The following is an 11,158-nucleotide window of genomic DNA, read 5'->3' as shown; positions in this document are numbered from 1 at the left end:
TACCATTGGTGCCACCTGGGAAGCCCTATAAGTACAGATAATATTCTGAGCATGTTTGAACTGTGTCTTAGAGATATTGAAAACCCCCACCAGATGATGTTAACTACTGATCTCCTTGACTTTGCCTAATCAAAGACTAAACTATGATTATTTGGTCTTATTTGACTGTTTTCCTTTGTTTCTGAGGTTTCTCATTTATCTAATTAAACTTATTGTCTGGCTAAAGTTCGCCTCAGGCTGAGGACAGGAGGGGAACAGAGGAGTTAAGCAGCTTGTGCAAGGACATGAACCTATGCCAGCTGGCTATTACCACCTGTGTTGAATGACTGTCATACTCCTGTTTCTGTCAATTTCATTCATTCCTACTCACCAGGCCTGCTAATTTAGATCATTTGGGATTCATTCCTTATCATTCTTCTCCTTCCTGCATGCCTCCTCCCCACCCCCATCCCTCACACCCTGCTCATCTTAAATCTTAGAGTCCTGATCGGTTTTTTACTCCACGATCATGAACTCTAAGGACATTCCCTTGAGAAGGATGTATAAAGTGCTCAATGGTGTTAATATTTCTAAACTTGAAGCCCCTGACCTCTGATCTGAGGGTAAGAAGCAGAATGAGCATGGAGAGGGGAGGATGAGAGTGAGTGCAAAGGGGAGAGAGAACGCTCCAGCACCCTTGTCCTGTGTTTTATGGCTTTGGGTTTATCCGATCTGTTGAAGTAGCTTTTGGCTTCTTTCTCAAGCACTGTGCCTGCAGTGGGGGAGCTGCCAAATTAGAAAGGATTCATCTTTCCCCTTTCCCCAAACTGCATGCATAGTCACCTCTCTCATCGCACCTATAACACCTTATTCCTTCCATAGTGGTCTCCTTTAGATTCCCAAAATTTGGATTAAAGAGTGGTTAATAAGGACCATAAGTGACTTCAAACCGTATCCTCGAAACCTTGAATAATGTCTGGCTCATTCATGTTCGATAAGTGACTGACGACTGAGTGAGTTAATGAATGTCTGAAATAAACCAGCTTTTACCAAGAAGCATAAATGAGAGTAGATAATATGTTCTAGTTATATTTTTTCTAAGGAAAAAAAAAAGTTGGAGGAATGTAACAATATCAATACAAATAAATACTAATGTTTACTAATTCTGTACTTATTTTAAGAAATAAATTGTTATTATTCTTTAAGTGGGTAAATTTAAGGGAATAATTTGTTCACTAAACTTCACATCACTGAGCATGACTTGACCTAATTCAAGCTTTAGATTCCAGATACACGTAGCAAATATAACCTGAGTCTTTTCTCCAAGCAGAGCCCTTCTGTGATGTACGCTCTGCTGATACCTAACTCTGGGGACTTGAGCCTATGTTCAGTCTTAAAACACTTGCTTTCATCTTACAAGAATGTGGGCATGCATTTCCCTCCTTCCTTCTTCAAGGGTTTCCCTTCTAACCAGTTTCTCAGGGAACAAACTTCACTTTCTTCCTCACACATGTTTACTATGGTTCAGTGTTTTATATTCCCCTTAAGTCTTTCATAAATCCTTTCACCCTACTCACAGCAGACAACAAAAAGGAAAGGGGAGTAAAAGGAAGGAAGAAAAAAAAAAGAGGTAAACCCTAAATTTACATAGTGTTATACATCAAATCCATTCAACTAAGAAAAAGAAATAAAAAACATCATCAGAAAATTTCTTATATCTGCTTCTAACCCTGAGGTGATCTCATTATACATGTCTTCAGAAAGCTTATCCTCCTTTCCAGTAGCACCATAATTTACACAGAATGCTTTATCCTTGCAGTGGCAGAATTCTAGAAATTTTTATAACCTGATCCAACTTACTGAAACAAAGCATTTACTTTATCACTTTGTTGCATGTTGAAAATGGATATTCAGACAGAATATATATTTTTTCAGAGTCATAAAATTACATTATAAGCTCTTCAAAGCATATTCCTGAAAGAAAACCTTGTCTGTTTGTCCTAAAACCTTTGGGTATCACCAGTAAGTCCTGGGTAGAACATGTAGTCTCCAAGAACAGAGTAGCTATGTCAAGAGATGGATAAAGCTGAACACATTATTTCTTACATTATAGGAGAAATTTTAATAAAAGGATAACCAAGAAATAGAGCCACATTTGGAAGCCAGGAGAAAACAGATTATGAATCAAATTGGAGGACAAAGTGAAGTCATGCACCAATGAAAGAGGGAAAGTCAATAACAAAAAGAAACTAAAAGGAAGCAATGAAATAAACATACATGCATATACCCATCAAGAGGGCCTAGAGGTACTGATGCCCAGTATCAATGAGCACAACCAGCTCCCAGACCCTGGCTTCTAATACCATTCTCCAGTGAAAGAAACCAGGGGTCCTTAGAGAAACGGATGATTCAAGAACTGGGGCAGAATATACAAAGTGGGAACGGAGTCTCTTGTAAAACTAGAAAGTAGAGACGTGCTTAAGAAACAAAAGGATGGAAGCATAGGAAAGGGACAGAGGAGCAACTGAGAGATCCCAATTGCTGAAGTTGGAACAGTTTAAAGAACAAAATAACATAGTATTGGCTCATTACCCAAAGAATAAAATAAATGTCCAAAGGTTCATATTAACACTAAAATAAGTAAATGGAGCAGAGACAAATCTCCCACACAGGGGAACTCCAAGAAATTTATGTAAGTACTCCTCCCCTCAAAAAAGTCAAGTTTACCACCCAACTTGTGTAACCTATGCTTAGTGACATGCTTCCAAATAGCAGAGTGTAAGAGGAGAGAGAAAAAGAGCTTTACAGTGGAGAAACTGGAAAATACGACCTCAGCCAGGTGATCGAGATTAATATCCACAGTGATATGTTGAGAGTATGTACCTTTGACATTATGTAATGTCAAAGAGAGTGGCACCTTAACTCTGAGGTCTTCCTCCAAAAACCTTATTACCATGGTCTAACCATGAGACAAATATCTGACAACCCCAAAATGAGGCACATTTTACAAAGTGCCTGACCAGTTTTCCTCAAAACTGTCAAGATCATCAAAAATAAGGAAAGCCTGAAAAGCTATCAAAGGAGGGGGCTGAGAAGACATGATGACTAAGTATAATGTGGTACCTTGAATGATATCCTAGAACAGAAAAAGTATATTAAGGAAAATTAGTGAAGGTCAGGAGAAGGAAATGGCAACCCACTCCGGTACTCTTGCCTGGAGAGTCCCGTGGACAGGGGAGCCTGCTGGGCTGCTGCCCGTGGGGTCGCACAGAGTCAGACACAACTGAAGCAGCTGAGCATGCATGCATGTATTGGAGACGGACATGGCAGCCCACTCTAGTGTTCTTGCCTGGAGAATCCCAGAGACGGAGAAGCCTGGTGGGCTGCCGTCTATGGGTCGCACAGAGTCAGACACGACTGAAGCGACTTAGCAGCAACAGTGAAGGTCAAAGAAACTCTGATTAATTAATACTAACTTGCTGATCTGGTTCTTTAGCTGTGATAAATGTACCATAGTAACATAAGATATTAACAGTAAAGAAAACTCAGTGATAGAGTAGATGAGAACTCCCCATACTATCTGTGCAGCTTGTTTGTAAATCAAAAATTATCCCAAAATAAAAAGGTTTTTTCAAAAGCAGTAAATAAAAGAAAGTAGTAAGAAGCAAGGTACAGGCATAGAATTATACACGTAAGTCCAGCCCCTAAATACTTGAAAACTGAACATCCTTCGGGCATTTCTTTAATGTGTCTTGGGACATCTCGGCGGGCCTAGAAAAGATGCATGAAGTAGTTAAATTCGTCTGGACCCGTGGAGACTTCTCAAAATACATATTGATTGATCCTATTGCAAAATCAACAGTGCATAGATGCCTGTTGTATTTTTGACTTCCCATATCACTTCCTTTTGCAAGGAGTCCCACCTTCCACAGGTGTTTGTATATGACCTAAGCGTAGGACCCGTCAGAATGCCCCATCACCCCAAGCACAGTGGCTGTGTAACAGAGAAGAAAAACCTGGCTTGTTGGATCTCTTCCTTTAGCTCTAACCTTTGTGCTCTGTTCCCTGAGGTTAGTCATGCTGGCTGTGCACCCTCATAAAAGAAATGTTGCCTAGAGCCTGAAATATACATAATAGCCCTTTCTGAAGGCTCTACTTCCCAGGTTTGACCTTTAAAAGTATAACACTTTTCCTGCATGCAGAGATAAAAAGTTGCAGAACAGAGAGTGACATTTGCCTTGTTGGAGGTTTACAGGAATATCAGGATCAGACCTATGGAGACAACCACAAGAACAAAGATTATCACATCCCCTCCAGGGTCAGGCTGGCACCAAGAAGTTTGCAACAACCAGCCACCTGCCTTCCCCTTTTAGTATAAAAGAAGCCTGAATTATTCTTTGGGACACTAGTCCACAATCTTCTCCCTCTGCTTGCCCTTACACCTCATCTCTTGACTTACTGCCGTGTGGTGAGCAGGAAGAACTTAGACTTGGTAATATTTGGTCCAAGGGTGAGTGTGGAACCCAAACAGCCAAGCATAATCATTTTTGGTGGATCGGTGTAAATACTCAGTGTGCTTCTGAAACTGCGAACTGTATTAAGCTATGTGAGCCTAGAACCATAAGGACCATCTTTTCCAATGGAGAGAGCTTCCTGGATAAACACCCCAGAAAAAAAAAAAAAGAGAGAGAGAGAGAAATAGAAATGGAAAGAGAGAAATTTCTAATGGTGTCGTCTGTGACCTTAAGCCAATAGCACCTCTTTGGGGAATCTCAGTTATTTGAACTGGTAAATTCCTGGTTTTTCTTAAGTGACTTTGACTTATGTAACTTGTGTCATTTTGTGTCAATAACCCTGTTAACCAAAGCACTTCAAGATTGAACAGATGATTGCTCAACTGATAAATCATTTGTTTATTCATAGTTGTTTGTATACTGGAATACTCAACATTAGTGAAAGTGAAAGTCACTCAGTCATGTCTGACTCTTTGCGACCCCATGGACTATACAGTTCATGGAATTTTCCAGCCAGAATACTGGAGTGGGTAGCCTTTCCCTTCTCCAGGAGATCTTCCCAACCCCGGGATCAAACCCAGGTTTCCCACATCACAGGCAGATTCTTTACCAGCTGAGCCACAAGAGAAGCCCCAGGATACTAAAGTGGATAGCCTATCCCTTCTCCAGCAGATCTTCCCGACTCAGGAATCGATCCGGGGTCTCATGCATTGCAGGCAGATTCTTTACCAATAAGCTATAAGGGAAGCCCCAACATTAATGAGCACCTACTATTTGCTGAGGCTGCATTAGGTCCTGGAAAGAAGAATCAGTCTCTTCCTCAAGAACACACAGTCTTCAGGAGAGACAGACAGGCAGTGTGGTAGACCCTGATTAATGTTTTACTGCACACAGTCAGCCTTGAAACATGGGCACTCAATGGAGACTAAGGTGACATCCTGAAGAAAAGATGCCAGAACTGGGTTTAGAATGAGTTAGAGTAAACAGTCTGAGTCAAGGGTGGAGGGAAGTGTCAGGATGGGGAGAGGCAGCTGCCAAGCTAATAGGGCATCTCTGTGGCACAGAGGTGTCAGGAGCCTGACTGCCTTGAGGATCTGCAAGTACGTCAGCAAGACTGATCTGTGGGGCGAAGAAAGGAAGGGGCAAGAGGTGAGGCAGATTCCTGAGTCTGAACTGTTAGCCTAAAGATAATCAAGGGCTACAGATAATGGTTGGGGTTCCCAGGTGGCTCAGATGGTAAAGCGTCTGCTTGCAATGTGGGAGAACTGGCTTCGATCCCTGGGTTGCAAAGATCCACTGGAGGAGGAAATGGCAACCCACTCCAATACTCTTGCCTGCAAAATCCCATGGACGGAGGAGCCTGGTAGACTATAGTCCATGGGTTTGCAGAGAGTCAGAGACAACTGAGCGACTTCACTTTCACTTTTCACGGGTAATGGTTACGTTCTGACAATTATCTCTATCAATGTGGGTAAATCCTTCACATTTTTTAATGTTTGACCTCTTTCTTTCTCTCTCTCACTCTCTCTCATGCACACATACACACACACACATCTGTAACTGCAGCTCACTCAGCCATATACTTTTTTCTAAGTCCAGTCTCAGTTAGCCACAGTTCAGCACTCAAGTTGATTGCCTGGGACTCAGCAAGGTATCAAGGCAAGCATGGCTTCTGTCTGAGCAGATAAATTGCTAATGGATAACTTGGAGCTGATATTCCTTCTTGCGCACTTGATCAACACAGATCAGTTCTGGGATCAGCACACACTTCTTATTCCCAATAACAATTTTTATAAAAGGTTTCCTTGGATTAAATAAGATCTGTATCCATCATTGACTTTTCTACTTTGGAAAACATTCACTAGCTTAGCAAAGGCTCACTACACAAGAGCACTGAGAATATGTTACCACTGGCTCATGAAATTCAATGAGAATTTACTAACAAGAATTGTGGTATCTGAGGACCAATTTGAAAAATATAGATCTTGTTCAATCCAACAAATACTCATTAAGTTCCCACCCTGCAAAAGCCACTGTTCCGGAGGCTCTGTGGGGTACAAACTGAATGTCCCATGCAAAAACAAATTTTCTCAATCATGCTATGAAGGGTTCTTTACATATCAAAGTTGGCAGGAAAGAGAGAACTAAAATTGTTTCAAACTGTTGTTGGCAGTAAGCTTCTGTCTGTGTTAATTACACTCTATGTTTGATGCTCATCATTCAGTTAACAGTCAACTCATTGTAGACTTTCTGTGATTCACTAAATACCAAATTACTGTGTGTAGCTTTTTGGATTTCTGAGTATATCAAATTTATATCATTCCCAGACTTGATGATTTAATAGTTGGGAGTGTTTCCAGCCCTAACTCCTTTGAGAAATAACTAATCATTGAAAATCTTGGGCACAAATACAGACACACTCATGAAGAAGGACTTAAAAGCTTAGAACCCTTTAAAATGCATATTTCTTTAAGGAAGCTCTTTTAACTTTAAATTTGAAAGATAGATGACGTGGGAAGAAAAATGCACAAAATATTTTAGTATTGTCTACTTATACATTATTATAATGCATGAAAAAGAAAGTTTAGTCGCTCAGTCATGTCCAACTCTTTGCGACCCTACGGACTGTAGTCTGCCAGGCTCCTCTGTCCATGGGATTCTCCAGGTAAGAATACTGGAGTAGGTTGCCATTCCCTTCTCCAGAGGATCTTCCCAACCCAGGGATTGAACCTAGGTCTCCCACATTGTAGGCAGATGCTTTACCTTCTGAGCCATGAGGAAAGTCCATTATAATGCATAGATATCATCAAAAAAGTTAACAGAATTGTGGGTGTATGCATATACTATGTTTGGTATGAGGGTGAGGGAGAGAACTATTAAGAATAATTTAAGGTTAAGAGCATAATGAACAGAAAACAAAGAGAAAACTCATGTTTCGTGTTCAGTTCAATTCAGTCACTCAGTCGTGTCCGACTCTTTGCGACCCCAAGAATTGCAGCACACCAGGCCTCCCTGTCCATCACCAACTCCCGGAGTTCACCCAAACTCATGTCCATCGAGATGGTGATGCCATCCAGCCATCCCATCCTCTGTCATCCCCTTCTCCTCATGCCCCAGCATCAGAGTCTTTTCCAATGAGTGAACTCTTCATATGAGGTGGCCAAAGTATTGCAGTTTCAGCTTTAGCATCAGTCCTCCCAAAGAACACCCAGGACTGATCTCCTTTAGAATGGACTGGTTGGATCTCCTTGCAGTCCAAGGGACTCTCAAGAGTCTTCTCCAACACCACAGTTCAAAAGCATCAGTTCTTTGGCGCTCAGCTTTCTTCACAGTCCAGCTCTCACATCCATACATGACCACTGGAAAAACCATAGCCTTGACTAGACGGACCTTTGTGGGCAAAGTAATGTATCTGCTTTTGAATATGCTATCTAGGTTGGTCATAACTTTCCTTCCAAGGAGTAAGTGTCTTTTAATTTCATGGCTGCAATCACCATCTGCAGTGATTTTGGAGCCCCCCTCCAAAAAAAGTCTAACACTGTTTCCATTGTTTCCCCATCTATTTCCCATCAAGTGATGGGACTGGATGCCATGATCTTCATTTTCTGAATGTTGAGCTTTAAGCCAACTTTTTCACTCTCCACTTTCACTTTCATCAAGAGGCTTTAAGTTCCTCTTCACTTTCTGCCATAAGGGTGGTGTCATCTGCATAGCTGAGGTTACTGATATTTCTCCCAGCAATCTTGATTCCAGCTTGTGCTTCTTCCAGCCCAGCGTTTCTCATGATCTACTCTGCGTATAAGTTAGATAAGCAGGCTGACAATATACAGCCTTGACGTACTCCTTTTCCTATTTGGAACCAGTCTGTTGTTCCATGTCCAGTTCTAACTGGTGCTTCCTGACCTGCATACAGGTTTCTCAAGAGGCAGGTCAGGTGGTCTGGTATTCCCATCTCTTGAAGAATTTTCCACAGTTTATTGTGATCCACACAGTCAAAGGCTCTGGCGTTGTCAATAAAGCAGAAATAGACGTTTTTCTGGAACTCTCTTCCTTCTTCCATGATCCAGCAGATGTTGGCAATTTGATCTCTGGTTCCTCTGCCTTTTCTAAAACCAGCTTGAACATCAGGAAGTTCACGGTTCACGTATTGCTGAAGCCTGGCTTGGAGAATTTTGAGCATTACTTGACTAGAGTGTGAGATGAGTACAATTGTGTGGTAGTTTGAGCATTCTTTGGCATTGCCTTTCTTTGAGATTGGAATGAAAACGGTCCTTTTCCAGTCCTGTGGCCACTGCTGAGTTTTCCAAATTTGCTGGCATATTGAGTGCAGCACTTTCATAGCATCATCTTTCAGGATTTGGAATAGCTCAACTGGAATTCCATTGCCTCCACTGGCTTTGTTCGTAGTGATGCTTTCTAAGGCCCACTTGACTTCACATTCCAGGATGTCTGGCTCTAGGTGAGTGATCACATGCTTCATGTAGGTTAGTTCTCAAAGTAATAATAGGTAGAGAACAGTTAGCACGCTACAGACTGCCTATACTCAGAGACGTGTTGGAGTCAGCTTGTGCTAGCCTGCAACAGCCAACTTTGTGTGTCTTTTCTCACCTCCACATTCAGCAACTTACTACAGGTAACTTGAAACTGGCCATTAATGTGAAGTTACACCACAGAAACTGGCAAATCCTATAAATCAGAGCTTATTTTTCCCTAGAAGAGCTGATTGATAAACATTTACAAGAACATAGCTCTGTGTGTATGTGTGTGTGTGTGTGTGTGTGTGTGTGTATGTGTATAGAGGTGCAAACACACACAGATACAATATACATGTTAGGGAATAGGAGGCTACATAAAACTATAATGTAGGCATTGTTTTTTTGTATCTTCATATTGGACATTGAATACCCTTTCTCTTTGGTGGTTATAGATATATAGATAGATGGTAAATAGATAAGTAGGGAAAATATTGAATAATTAAATTATTACTATAACAAAAAATAAAATTGGAATAAAGATATGGCTAATAAATGTAGAAAAATAATAGCTTTACTAAAAAGAAAAAATTCTTAAGCATTTTATAACCTTACTTAAGCTAGGAAGATATTAGTCTACATTGAATTTAACTACCCATTTCATGTATAAGGAGACTGAGGCACAGAACTTTTAAGTGACATAGCTATAGTTATAAAACTAGGCAAGTGATCAAGCTAGAATGAGATATATAATTTTCTCACTCAGGTTTCTAATAGGTCCATTATACCTACCGGGTTCCTTTTCATGGTATCTTAGGCTGAAATTCCCCAAACAAGCAACAATTTTTCCAGCAAATGTTTTTCATTATTAAAATAAAATACTAGTTGTATCAACCCTCCTAAGAGAGCAGAAATATATTACAGATGTATCTTTAAAGCAGACCTCCCACAGATCGTTCCAAGGCTTGACTAAAATCACTGATATCTTCTAGATGGAAAGATTAGAGCCCAGAATTTGAGCTGCTATGATGACTTAACATGATTTTCTTTTATAAAATTTCTCCTGAATGGATCATATTACCATTTCCCCACATCATTTAAGGCAAAACTAAACAGACATGGTTTTCCTCTTCTCAGAGTGTTAAGCTAATTTTAAACCTTAAGGAGATGATAAGTAGCTGAGTACTATTTTAAGATATCAAATGATTAAGCTACTAATGAAATTATCTGCCAGATTTACAACAAATACATGAATTTCTTGATGTTCTCTAAAATACCCTGTTCAAAGGGAATGCTTACACATGGGATAGTTTGCATTTTATAAACTGTTAGATTACTAGAAACTTTGTCCCAGGAACAGAAGGAAGCCAATTTCCCTCTCTCTCACACTTGAAGATGCCTCTTATCAGGCATTGCTGAGGGCATTTACTTTATCTTTTCCATTCATTTCATAAAAATAAATTGAGGCAATAGTGCAAAAAGAATAGACTTTAGAGCCAGACACTCAGGTTCAAATCCATTCGACTACTTAAGAGCACAACCTTGAACAGTCACTTAACCACTCTGAGCCTCAATTTCCTCGTCTGTAAATGCCTTGAACGATAGGGCCTAGAATTAACTTGATTTAAGGTTAAAGACAGAGTATTTCTAAAGTGTTTGATAGAGTATCCAGTGCCTAGTAGATGCTCAACAAAACTTAGTTTCTTCTTCTTTTCCTGCCCACACTCTCCACTGGCTAGACATTAGAGATACAAAAATTAATAAATCATCATCCTTGCAGTCTAGATATTTACCGTACAGGAGGAGAAAAGATTTCTAAATGACTCATTTCCACACAGTATAACTTGGTGAATCAGACTCTCATCAGAAAACAGATGGTGCCTCAAATTGGATAATTTGAGGAGTGTCTAATAAAGGAACTATTTGCAAAGGTATGGCTATGGTGAGAAAACCTCAGGAGATAGTATGGTGTCCCAGGGCTAAAAACCTGTGTGATGCAGCCCACGACAGGCTGGAGGAGGAGCACACACAGCTTCCTGGAAGGAAAGAATGCAACAGCGGGGAGTGCACTCCACTCCATGTACAAGGACTGTACATCTCTTTCCCACTCTACAGTGCGTGACCTACATTGTTTGTCTGAAATCAGCCATGGTAGGACTATTTACACCACACAAGTGGGCAAACTCAAGTCTT

The sequence above is a fragment of the Bos indicus x Bos taurus genome, chromosome 14, assembly GCF_003369695.1.
Source record: "Bos indicus x Bos taurus breed Angus x Brahman F1 hybrid chromosome 14, Bos_hybrid_MaternalHap_v2.0, whole genome shotgun sequence".
NCBI classification, from domain to species: Eukaryota; Metazoa; Chordata; class Mammalia; order Artiodactyla; family Bovidae; genus Bos; species Bos indicus x Bos taurus.
This window is presented reverse-complemented; position numbering follows the sequence as displayed.